At 43.9% G+C, this 13,093-nt stretch overlaps 1 protein-coding gene and 1 long non-coding RNA gene across 5 annotated transcripts in view; one reads left to right on the top strand and one right to left on the bottom strand.

The window, feature by feature from the left end:
• Positions 1 to 13,093, top strand: part of Gng12 (G protein subunit gamma 12) — a 108,968-nt gene that overhangs the window by 50,694 nt on the left and 45,181 nt on the right. The window lies entirely within an intron of this gene.
• LOC119807699 lies at positions 208 to 12,654 on the bottom strand. Of its 3 annotated transcripts, XR_005284336.1 has the most exons (6): positions 12,505 to 12,654; positions 8,260 to 8,414; positions 7,517 to 7,753; positions 5,863 to 5,985; positions 2,920 to 3,124; positions 208 to 1,395 (listed from the first exon to the last, which is right to left on the bottom strand). It is a non-coding gene; the product is annotated as an uncharacterized LOC119807699 (long non-coding RNA). The 3 variants fall into 3 exon arrangements; XR_005284337.1 differs by lacking the exon at positions 208 to 1,395 and having other exon boundaries at positions 2,126 to 3,124; positions 5,863 to 5,997; positions 12,505 to 12,653; XR_005284335.1 differs by lacking the exon at positions 208 to 1,395 and having other exon boundaries at positions 2,126 to 3,124; positions 12,505 to 12,651.

The following is a 13,093-nucleotide window of genomic DNA, read 5'->3' as shown; positions in this document are numbered from 1 at the left end:
GAGACAAACAAAATATAATTCCACCAGAATCCAAGTTGGCAAATTAGTGAATTTATTGGGCTTATTTACAGAACACTGGAGAGGTACTGCTTCCAGGGCATGTTTATCCTGAATGTCCTGTATCAGAAACAGACAACACATTTGTGTCTTTCTACAGTGACAGGATTTCTTTGAATAATAATAAATTCACAGGGTATGTTGGTTTCGATGAGGCAAACTGAATCTTTATTTATTTTTTTTCTTTTTTTATTTATTAAAAATTTCCACCTCCTCCCCCAAACTGAATCTTCAATTCCAGTCTTAATTACTACTAGTACTAATTCTCAGATCACACACTACATATCACACGGTAAATATCTCTCTGCACATGCAAATTTGTAGGTTATAGAGTGACTACAGAAGATTAAAGAGGCAGGGAGTAGAAGGAGCTTTGGAAACTGATAGAAATACACAAGGCTCTGTTGATAAAATAACCAAAGCAAGATGCAGAGAAGCTGCAGCAGCAGCAGTTTGAGTATCAGAAGTTAACATTGTAAAGGACCAAGGCCAGACAGCTTCACAAGAGCATGAGCAGGTGGCAGTGGAAGAAGGTTGTGACAGAAGTGGGGCCCAAGTCAAGCTGAATCGACAGTCTGGAGTCACTGCCTGTGAGCCTTGATGCACGCATCAGGTGTCAGATAACAAGTCACTGGGGTTGTTGTTATTAACACTGCTAAGCATCCACCTATGGTGTCCAGGTTGCGGAGTTCTTTCTTTGGTCTGTCTTGTGTGTCTGTTAAGTGTTTGGGCTTGTTTTTTCCCCGATAGGATTTTAGCATGCCCATGGATGCCTGTAGTCTCCATTTACTCTGATAGATTTATAGGGTGGTACCCCCTCTACTTCCAGGAGTAAGTTGGTTATCAGTAGGTGCTGTTGGCCACATGGTGCTGCTCTTGTACCCACTCAAGTAAGAGTCAGCTTCTGTCCTCAAAATAGAGTGAAAGCTGCCTAATAAACCCAGTCTCTGCCTAATACAACCAAGTCCCTCTGAAAACCCTTTCACACAGTGAGGGTACACAGAGCAGAGCAGAATCTTGACAGCAGGTGAGCCCAGGCAGATGCATCAGCAAAATTTCCCACCTAGCATAAATAATTGCTTCACTGAGGCACTCTTTCAGACAACCTTCCACTTCCTGTATACTCCAGCATCTCTCAAGATCCTTTGTAGCTGGGAATGTGGGAAACCGGAAAGAGGATCTTGTGACCTCCCGATTCCACTGCGGCACAGTCAGTAGCTGTATTACCAGTAGCGTGGGCCTGGCTACCACTGTTTTGCTTTGTTGATTAGTGGTTCTTGGTACCTTCCCAAGAATAGTCTACTCCAAGATGGCGTGCATGAGCCGAACATGTTATTCCTGGTGGAGGAAAAGAAGCCATACTACAACAGGCTGATGGAGAAAGGTGATCTCTTTATTGATTTCTTGTGTGGCTTTGTCCAGGACTCCCCAGGGAACCTCTCTGTACCTCCCAGGATCCTGCAGTTTCTGCTTTTCTCCACAGTTTCTGCTTTCCAGTCCCTTCATTCATCTGTTGTAAGGGACACCCAGGCTGCCCTCTAGTGCTCAAGTTGTTTGTGTTCCCTGATTTGTGTTGAGGAGGGGACAAAGCCTGACTCTGACATTTTGAACAACCCCACACACATTTGGTTCCCTTGGGTAGATGTTACACCCTCGTCCTGAGATTCTGGCCGAAGCTGCCTTTAAAACCTGCCTCTCTGAACTTGAACCAAAAGACCAAGCTTGTCCCCACTGCTTTGGGGTGGTAGAAACTGGAACATTTTCAAGAACTCTTCCTCTAACTGTATTGTCTTTTCCACTGCCCTGTTCTGTTTATGCCCTTTTTATGGCCCCTAGAACTGGCTAGATTGACTTCTTAGAAATTTCCATGTTATGGTCTATCTGCCCCTTCCCTTGGAATTTCTTATCTGTCGCATCTTGATGCCTCAGTGGAAACTTCCACTATCGTGTCTTGTTATATTAACTCAGCTCCTGATGCAGGGCGGGAAACCCTGCTCTGGAAGCCTAAAAGGGGCCTTTTGCTCCATTCCGCCTTTCCAAAGGTAAAAGAGTCAGGAGCGAGGTGTGTGTGTGTGTGTGTGTGTGTGGTGCCTTATTTGTGCAGGAGGGTCGGACACCATGTTCTCAGTGACCACACAGAAGCTTTTGACAGATGTCTCTGGGTAGGTGTCACTGCCCTCATATGTTTGACCTACCCTGCAGTAAGCTAATGTTTCTGTTGAAAAGGCTGTCACCATTTCTCATGCTCAGCACCCTGGCGTGGTTTCTCTTGATCAGAGAGGAGATTTGCTGCACATCATGAGGGTGTTTTGATGAGACCTCCGTGCAGCGCTTATCTGTTCCACAGAACCAAGCCTGTGGAATATTCCACCTCTTCACTGAAAAAGAGACCCTTTTTTCTCTGCAGAAATAGTTCTCCCTCTCTTTTTCATCAGCTTACAAAGTAGTGGAGTTCATTGTATCTTTCATACATGGATTATGCTCTGTTCATACTCGCCCCAGATTACCTTCCCCTGTTCTCTTTCTTCTTCCCACAGGTCTCCTTCATCTCTCCACATACTGTTCTTGAGTGAGCTGCAGTTTCTCTGTCCTCTAGCTGAAGCACTGGGAACGCAGCCTTGAGTCTGTGACCCTGCTGCTGGAGTCTCCTCAGAGCTGGGAACACAGTTTAGTGCCCCCTCCTACAAGGAAGGGAGCAGCTCAGTCCAGTAAGTGACATATGTCACTGAGGGTTTTGGGCCAGCTAAAGTTGGAGTCACTTAGGGCACAGTGGTCTAACAGTCTATTAAATGCATTGTGAATGAATTCCTTCCATAAGACTGAACAGTATGACATTCTATGTGTGAATCATGTTGCACTTACTGGCTGTTGGCAAAGGTGACACGGGATATAGTTCTTCACCTCCCTGCCCAACGATCCCCCTGAACCGATTCTGGGAGTCAGGAGTCAGCTGAGCTGATTCTGGGAGTCAGGAGCCCAGAAAGAAGAATTGAAGTCCTCCTGGACTGCTTGCCTTCTTCTCTTAGCCTGAAAGCCTGTAGTGGTTTCCACATGACTATTTGAAGACCTGGGTACAGACGTGAAGTAATTCACAACTTTTAGCTGAAACGGGCTGTTTATTGTAGACACAATTCCCACAACAGTTCATCCATGCTCTCGTTACTTTTCTAATGCTGTGTTAAAGCACCATGACCCATGCAGCTAACTGAAGAAAGAGTTGGTTTCGGGTGTACAGTCCATGATGGCAGAGTAAAGGTAGCAGGCAGCAGGAGACTGTGGCAGCCTCAGGGAGCTCCAGCCCCCAGCCGGAGACAGTGAGTGCTAACCTAATGCTGCCTTTCAGAGCCTCAGAGCCTGCCCCGGTGGCACACCCTCCAAGAAGGCTGCACTTCCCAATCCTCCCCAAACTGCCATCAAATGGAGACCAGGTATTTGAATATATGGTCTTTGGGATCTGCTCTCATCCAAACCATCACACAATGTACCTTTTGAAGCAGAGAAGAGAATGCCAGACTAAGAGACCATGAATTTCTGTTGTCTTTGGTTACTGAGACATGTGAACAGTGACTTGTCCTTGTTGAGTCTCAGTTGCTTCATCTGTCAGTGAGATAAGTGCATAAAATACAATCTCTCCACTAAAGGAAGTGCTGCCCTTCTGAGCTCAGTGTAGTCGCCATCTCTGTAGTTGGTAATCAGTGTTCAGCAAGCAGTTTGTAGTATTATTGCCATGTGGCTAGTAAGACAGTTTTGGAAACTTTTAAAGTCATTTTTAAAGAGCCCACTTCACCAGATTGTTTCTTTAAATCAAACAGGAATTTGAGAGTAATGTAAATTATGTATGTGGTTTGGAAAGAAAAAAGAAAAAAACAAACAAACAAAACCTGTCTTAGGCTAGATTGACAGTGGATTAAGGCCAAAATTGGTAACTTAATTTCTATCACCAGAATCCACATGGAAGGCGAAAACTGGTTCCTGAACATTTTCCCTCCACCCAGGCATCGTGATATGCTGCGCAGTGTCACAAGAATAAATGTTACTTTTTAAAACATCTGTTTTGTGAAGTTCGCTAGTCATTTAAAGCGTGAGTAGTAAGTGCTGAGGTTGTAAGGGTTCTCTTCCTAGGTGAGGTTTACACGGGACAGTAGTGTCCGGTGTCATGGAAAAGATTAAATAACTGTTCAGTGCTTGGAACATGACTATGGCACACCGGAGCATTCCAGTTGTGATGGCCATTATGTTCCCGTCATGGTATCATCTCCACTGTATAGACAAGCATTTGGAGACTGCTCTGTTCTCTGTGAGACGCTTTTCTATGTAAGAAGCTGCTTTCTGTTTTGTTTGAGAAAGATTTGGCAGTTGAGAAGCTTGTAGTCACCAAACTAGTACGTGTAAAAAGCAGTTGCATTGACCTACGAAACAGCTTTCTGGTTTTTGTTTTTAGATGTCATTTTACTTTTAAAATTTGAGAAGGTGATTTTGCTACTATATTAGGCGAATTATTTATATAATTTACCAAGATTAGGAAAATATATATAGCTGACTGCTCTAAGTAGAGATGTTTTCTTACTTTCTTTCAATAAGAACAGGTGCCAACTAAAGCAAGATGAGTAGGGAATGTGGCTTCCCTTGGGAGGAAAAGGGGAGGAAGCAGGGCCTGGAACTATGGGATGATGCATACTCACTGGGACTGATGGCTGGTCAGGCAGGTGTGAGAGACTTAGAGGCAGATCAGAGCAGAGATGGGCTAAGGAGGAAGGTACCTGTCCACACAGCAGGCCCTCACTTCCGCAGCCTGTCTAGAGGCCAGTCAGAAGCAGATGGAGCTCCAGCACCATTACCCTCTGTCCTCCTGACTGAGTGCCAGTGCTGTGTCAGGTACAGGGAATGTGTGGAGTGAGGGCGGCATTATTTGGGGCTGAGCTAATTTTGTAGTTTGTGTTTTCTTACACATGCCTGTGCACTTTTGGTGAATGAATAATCAGATGAGCAAGAAAACCACGCCTGTGCTGGTCTTGACAACACCTTTTGAGCAATAATCCTCCTTTATATGGAAGGTGAAATTTGGCTAGGCAGGAAAGCGGTGAATGGGTCATTGACGATCTCCTGCTTTAAATGGTTGGTTAGCAAAGGTTTAATGAGTGTCCCCCTTATACTTGAGCCTGTGGGACTTTCCAAGCTCCTCGGTGTACTCTGAATGGCCTTAGAGAAACACAAGGCCTATGGGAATCCCTGGTCTGCATATTCCTCAACCAGCAGGCTCCAGCATGAGCTAACTGGTTTATGGGTCTAATCTCACGTCGTCCCTAGCAGCAACTACTTCCATCCCTGTAGTTCATGTGACCTGACAATTTTGTACTGTTTGACTCTTTATTTTTGGTGTCTGCTCTATAGACCAGACTGTCCTCAAACTTGTAATGATTCTCTACCCCTGCCTTCCTGGTTCTCTGATTGCCGGTATGCATCAACATGCCTGGCTTTAATTTTATATTCTTTATTTAATGAAGACTCTCAAGGTAGTGTAAAACTCAGAGCCTACAGAAACTGCATCTGAGTGCAAGTGCAGCAGGGCCGAGTGTCAGGCCTCCAGGCCTTTTCTCTTCTCTCTGCTGTGCTGTGTGGGCGGCCACCAGCATGCCAGGACTCAACCCTGCCCCATCCCCAACAGGCTTTGGCCCTGTGTGTGCAGCTAAATCTAGATTTTTCAGTGGGGATACCTGAACATTTTATAAAAGAAGAACCACCTAGTGGGGAACTACTTTCTGAGTCACCTCCCCCACCCCCACGCCCCACCCCGCCACCAAGCACCTTCCATGGGTCCATCACTCCTCCAGGAAAGGAGGCCTTCACTCTCAAGCCTTCGGAGTCGCTGTGGTTGATTAGAAACTCCCCAGAGGAGGTGTTGGAGGGAACCACGGAAGCATCCAGTGTCTGAAACAAGCACTGTGAAAAGTTTTCCTTCAAAAACAAAACTGCTGCGGTAAAACTATAGCCCCGACTCAAGCTTTAGAACGGTCTAGCCTGCAGGACTGTCCAGGTGAACAGTTAGAGTGGGCCTGCTCACCCTCAGCCCTTAGTTGTCTCTCCGCTTTCTGTGTAAAAGTGCGGAGGCTCTTTGCTAATCAGTCCGAGTGGTGTGTATTGGGAAGAAATGGAAGGAGGGAAAGACCTGTGTTCGTGACTTTGAAGCACTATGGGGAACTGGTATGACAGTGACTTTTCCAGTGCAACACTGGCCATCTTTGCCCCCTGCACAGGACTAGAGTGGCTTAACACAAACCCCCAAGCATAGAGTTCTCCTTCTGCATTCTCTGAGAGTTTTATTAGAGTTGGACTCGCTTGTATAATAGAAAAGAGTAAAATGATTAAGATGCCATAAGTTGACGTCCCATACTTACTAAATGAACACTTAGCAAAACTTCTGTTGCTACCAGAGTATCACTACTGTTATGACTACTCTCCCTTCTTAAGACTTTGCCCAAGGGGCTGCAGAGATGGCTCGGTGCTTAGGAGCATGAACTGGGCCACTGGGAGATTGGCCATGCCCCACTGAGTATGTGGGCAGCACAGCATGGTCTTGTGGTTTCTTTGATTTTGGTTTTTCCTTTCTTCTTTCCTTTTTTGGGGGGCAGGGTGAGGAGGTCACAAGGGCAGGAAGGGGTGGACCTGGGAAGACTGGGAGTGAGTGTGATTGGGTACATTACGTGGAATTCCCAAATAATCAAAATACATATATACTATGTTAACAACAACAACAAAAAGAACATCTGCTGCTCTTGCAGGGGCCCTGAGTTCAGTTCCTACCATCCATATCAGGTGACTCACACCTGTCTGTAATTCTAGCTCCAAGGCATCCAACCTTTGGCCTTAGCAGGTATCTGCACTAACAAACAATTAAAAATGAAAGTAACTATTTTTAGAAGGTAATTTGTCAGAGACAGGGAGTCAGTCAGAAAATAGCAATTTTCAGCTATGAATTGAATATATATTCATAGTCTTGAAAACAAAGTCAGCAACACTGTCCACTTAGTTTAAATTGTTGGTATTGCTATTAGCAAATGCAGGCTCAGATTCCAGTCACAATTAAGGAGTAATCTCACTACAGCTCTCTACCTTTGTGTATTCAAAGAAGGATTCAGAATAAGCCAGGGGTGTAGATGCCTGCTATCTCATCACTTAGGTGAGGTAGGACCATCAGGGGTTCAGGGCCATCCTCAGTTATATGGTGACATCAAAGACAGCCTGATCTATAGAGGCTGAAAGAGGGGGCAGAATTACAAAACTGATTCAGAAGTATAAGGGTTAAAATACAGCAGCCTTCTCATTTATTCATCCCTTCGTTACACTGTGATTTTGGATCCTCATAGCCATTACCAGCTGCTTTTTTGGGTGAGATTTGGACCAATCCTTTGGCTCTTATTGGGTGTTTTATAATGGAGAGCCTCCATGGTAAGAATCTCACCTATTGTCCTTTGTTCACCAGCTGTACTTCATCCTCTGGGACCATACTATCATCTTCATCCCCCAAGTGAAGGGCACAGTGATGGTGTTCATATGTGTGCCATGGCTTTGTTTTCTTTTCTTTAAACCTTCTTTCTCTAGAACACTGAGTTGCACTTCAGTATTTGAGGGCATGGCATTGTTAAGAGATTATGTAGTATTCCTGTATCCAATCAGATGTTTCTCTGGGTCTGTTTAACTTAAAAGAAAACACATACACACACATTAGAAATCCCTCATGGGTACTGCAATTCTTTGTATAAGATGGCATGTACCTGCATGTATTGTATACACTGCTCATGTGTACTTTTTTGATTTTTGAGACTGAGCCTTGCTTTATATCTCAGGTTGACCTTGAACTCAAACTGCTCCTGCACTGACTTCCTAAATACCAGAGTTATAGGTATGTGTCACCCCTTCCTGGATACTTTAAATCATCTTTAGATTTCTTTTAAACAACAGAAATTCTATAGAAATGGTTTTATGCTATGTTGTTTAGGGAATAATGCCCCCCCCATAAAAAAGCCTGAACATGTTCACTATAAACACAGCTCCCCATGCTAAATACTTTTGCTATTTAGTTGATCAGATCTGCAGATGTGGCAGGCACTCATGGATACAAAGGCCTGCTGTGATGTAAAGTGAAACTAGTCATGCCTCAGAGGTCTCACCCTCTTCCTCCTGGGCTCCCAGCCATAGCCTTACCTGCTTATTGGTCTTTCTTAAAGAACTAGACTCTTCCCTGTTGGTTTGGGGTACTCCTCCCAAGTATTCAGAAAGCCTCGCCTATGTGTTTCGTATTCCCGATCCCATTCTGTATTCCTTCCTTTGTGTTGTTGCTAGAGCTCTTTATCCCATTCCTAGAACACATGTTCAGAGTAGACACTCGGTAAATATTAACTGGATAAGCAAGCAAGAGAACAGACAGATGGATTCAGGGTCATGAGGGGATAGGACTTTTTGTAGCCATACTTTAAGTTAAAAAGTCACTAAAACAGCGTTGTACCAGGCATAGTGCCACACGCTTTTAGTCATAGCGCTTGGGAGGCAGAGCCAGAGGCAGACAGATCTCTGTGAGTTCAAGACCAGCCTGGTCTATAGTAGAGTTCCAAGACAGGCAGAGCTACATAGTGAAACCCTGTCTTGAAAAAACAAAACTAAAACAAAATATATAAAAGAAAGTAAGCTGGTTGTGGCGGTGCACACTGGTAGGATTTGCCAAAAGAGGTGAAGGCAAGAGGATCATGAGTTCAAGGCCAGCCTGGGCTACACATTAAGAAAAAAGAAGAAAGTTTAAAAAAAAAAAAGCTGGGTGGTGGTAGGGCATTCTTTAATCCCAGCACTCTGCACACAGACAGGCGAGTCTCTGTGAGTTCAAGGCCAGCCTGGTCTACAGAGCTAGTTCCAGGACAGCTAGAGCTTTACACAGAGAAACCCTCTCTCGAAACAAACAAACAAATAAAAAAATAAAACAACATTGCAATACTCCTTTTTTTTATTTTTTAACTTTCTACTTAAAATATATTTTATACCATGTCAGTATTCAAGACTAAGAAAATACCCCAAGACAAAACTCCTTGCCAGACTGCAAATTGAAACCTACTTTAAAAAGTTGTTACTAAAATGAAATAACAGCCTTGAGCCTGATATGATGGCACATGCGCATAATCCTGCATCTGCCAGGTGAAAGGGTTCCAAGGCTAGCCATAGGTACCTCATAAATTTAAGTCCACTCTGGCCTAAGTTAGAAACACTGACAACAAAGTAATTAATAGCCTTTAATCTTTTAAGAAAAAATAATGTTAATATCATTGTTGTTATAGAAAAGCCAGTAGATAAATACTTGATAGAGGATTCAGTTTAGAACTACAGAGAAATTATAGAACACTCTGAGACTTTACAGGCAGGAAATGTTTATCCAAACAGAATCTCGCATGCCCTTAAAAGTGTTGCATATTTGAGTCTGTAGTGTCCCTGCCAAAGGTGCAGGGATATGTCCTATAAGAAACAAAGCTCTGGCCATTTCAAATTGTGGGACATTCTATTTTTAACAAAAATCAGCATTGTCAAATACACAAAAAGAAGAAGAAGATATGAAAAGACAAGACTCGGGAGGCGGCACCCTCAGTGTGGTGGGTAGCTTGAGTGAGAGTAGCTCCCATGGGCTCCTGTATTTGAATGTGTGGTTCTCACTTGGTACTAGGTAGGAAGGATTAGGAGATACGGCCTTGTTGGCAGAGGTATGTCACTGTTGACCTTGAGTTCTCAAAAGCCCACACCAGGCCTGCCTCCCTCCCCCACTTCTCTCTTCCTTTCTCTCTGCCTGCAGCTTGCAGAGGAGCTGTGAGCTCTCGGCCACTCTCTTGCACACACCTTGCCTGTCTGTTCCTCACCATGATATTCATGGAGCTACTCTCTGAAACTGTAAGCAAGCCCCCAGCTCAGTGCTTGTTTTAGAAGCTGCCTTGGTCATGGTGTGTCTTCACTGCAACAGAACAGTAACTAAGATACTATTGTGTTAAAAAAAAAAAAAAAAAAAAAAAAAAAACCAGAACAAAAACTAAAGAGACATGGCAAAGGAACATATCATAATTTTGGATTTTCTTTTTCTATAGTAGACATTATTGGGACAGTTGCCAAATATCTGAATAAGGCTCTAGGTTAGATCTCTGTTAATTTCCTGAGTTGACTAATTGAAATATGGCTATATAAGAGAAGTCTTTAATAGTAGGAAATACATGTCTGTCTGCCTGCTTGTGTTTCTGTCTTTCTTCCTTCCCTTAAGAGTAGGTTGGGATTAAAATAAGTTCAGTAAGATACTGAAGCTGGAGGGATCCAAGTAAGTAAAAGGCATAAGCTAATCGCAGTGGGCAGTGGTGAACACCTGTAGCCCTGTTCCTAAAGAGGCGAGGTGGAAGGAACACTTGAATTGAGGTGTTTCAGACCACCCTGGGCAGTATAAGGAGACTTGCACCTCAGAAAAGTCCCATAGCATGGTGTTTATAAATGTATTATAAAGAATCTCACATAGAGAAGACTTGACTGAAGTAAAGTAGCAAAGGAAAGATTTTTAAAATTATGTTTTGAGACAGGGTTTTTGCTGTATGTCCTATATTGGCCTTGAACTCAATTCCCATGCTTTGATTTCCTAAATATTAGGATTACAGGTGTGTGTCGTCAGCCCTGCCCCTTCCTGTGTACTTCTGTTACCTTTTTTCTACTTTAATATGTTTTGCACATTTTTCTCTAATAACATATTTCTTGAAATTTTAAGAGGAGAAATTTTATTTTCAAAAGATAAAAAAGGGGCTGGAGGGATGGCTCAGAGTTTAAGAGCACTGGCTACTCTTCCAGAGGACATGGGTTCAATTCCCAGCACCCACATGGCAGTTTACTGTCTGTGACTCCAGTCCCAGGGCTTCTGGCACTGGCTCCCTTACACAGACACACACACATGTAGGCAAAACACCAATGCGCACGAAATAAAAATATATTTTTTAAAAAAAAAATGAGTTAGAGTTGGAGATAAATCTCTGTACAGTGCTCACCTAGCATGCTTAAGGCCAGAGTATGATCCACAGCAAATGTAAGAAAAGGCTGTGTCACACACAAAAAAATCAGAGTGACCTGTGATCTTTGTTTCTTTGTCATTTTATTCCCCATCCTACCAAATGGAAACCATATATATACATATGCATACATACATACATACATACATGTGTGTATACAAAAGTTGCCTACACATACATGGGGTCTCAGAACCCAGGCTAACCTCAAAAGATGACCTTGAGCTTGTGCATGACTGGCCAGCCACTAGGTGGCACCATTGGTCAACTAATAGTTAAAAAAAAGACTGCCCTGAGAGCCTGAGCCTGTGTAATTATAATTAGAGGCTGGTTTCCTCTGGAGGAGTTGGCTGGCTTGTCTTAAAGAAAGAGGCAGGAAGTTGCTTCAGGATTTGCCTATGTGTACTTTCCAGCTCCCTATTATTTAGAGCCCACAGTTCTACTTGGGGAACCTCACAGGCCTCTTGGCAGCAAAAAGACCCTGTGTTCAGGTCTTTGTTGGATGATAGAAGAACTGTTCACGGTCAGCAGTAATTCCGGTTACCCCTGGAGTCTGACACTGTAGAACAGAGCTACTCTGGTGCCTGCCAAGGGCCCAAAGGCTTCGGACCCTGTCCTTGTTTTGCAAAGCCAGCTTTTCAAATAGTCTCTCAGACAGTAGTGTGGTGCTGTGTCAACTTGAGGGCAAAGGGCAGCCTGAGGTATACGAACAGACATCCCGGATACTTGGGTGTCACTTTGGAGCATAATTAGCACCCAACAGTGCTTTGCAGATAATTGGAACTGATGTGGAGGAAGGTTAATGTCTTTGGTGAAATCATTCAAGGACAGGGTTGTTTGTTTGTTTGTATTTGGGTGTTCTTTCTAATTCTGTGTCTAAAAGCTACTAGTATTTATTGCAAACTACTTAACAACCAGAAGGTGATACACTTATTGCTGCACATGATTTCTTCCAGTTCCTCCTCACAAAGTATCCCCTTGACAGAGGTATAATTATCATGTTCATCGTGTGGATGAGGAAACTGAGGCCTAGGAAGATTTCACTAGGTCCCATACGTGCTGCAGGTCCCCTGTGGTTCCAGGGACTTTAGCTGCCTTCCTCGTAACTCTGATGCTCGCGCTATCTCTGTCGTTGTTTTAGGATGAGGAAACCCAGGCCTAGTAAGGGAGGCTTTGGCGGGATCACCTCAAGAAGGAATGGTTCAGAACACAAATCCACATTTGATTCCAAAGTACTTTTTTATAAAAAAAAAAAAAAATGCTTGCCACGTTGTTCTTCATATGCAGTAGACACTTACTTGGTAAATGTTTGTGAAGGGAATAGTTAAGGACCTAGAATTCCTCAATGCAGAAAGCCACCCATGGAGAAGCTGTACAGGCTTACCGCTTCCACCCAGAACTGCACTTCAGTCTGCCACGTCAGTATTCCGGGACACAAATGCCATTTCATGCGCTAGACTCCACTGTTCAGTGTCTCTTAGAAACGGCATGTCTTTCAAGTAGAAGTCAGGAAACGGCTTCCTCGGGAGAAACCTTAGCTCATTTTATTATTTTTTTTTTATTTCTGACACAGCTATTTCCTGGACTTGTTTGTTCTGGGTTGTTGTGTCCAGCATAGTCTGTGTAGCCTCCCAGAGCCAGGGCTGGAAAATCGCCATGGTATCAGTCCATCTCTCAGTATTGCACCATCTGTGTCTACTACCACGTGCACAAAGCACCTTCCAGCCCTTGTGAGCATGCTCCATACTTCTGATACCATCCCAGTGCCTGGGGAAGGTTCGTTAAGGGTCATCGCTCAGGTCAGTGGGCCAGGTCTTGGTGATGTTGGGCCTGAGGAGGGAAAGCAGGATGCAGGCTTGTTCTTCATTCTCAGAGTGCACTAGTTCTTTTGATTGTGCTGCCATAGTGGGTAGTTTAAATGAAGCTGGGGAAAAACCTCATCGGGGCCTCTGGTCTGAGCTCCAGGCTCGTGT

This window comes from Arvicola amphibius, chromosome 2 (assembly GCF_903992535.2).
Source record: "Arvicola amphibius chromosome 2, mArvAmp1.2, whole genome shotgun sequence".
Classification (NCBI taxonomy): Eukaryota; Metazoa; Chordata; class Mammalia; order Rodentia; family Cricetidae; genus Arvicola; species Arvicola amphibius.
Note: the sequence above shows the minus strand (reverse complement) of the source record. Positions and strands in the feature narration are given on the sequence as shown.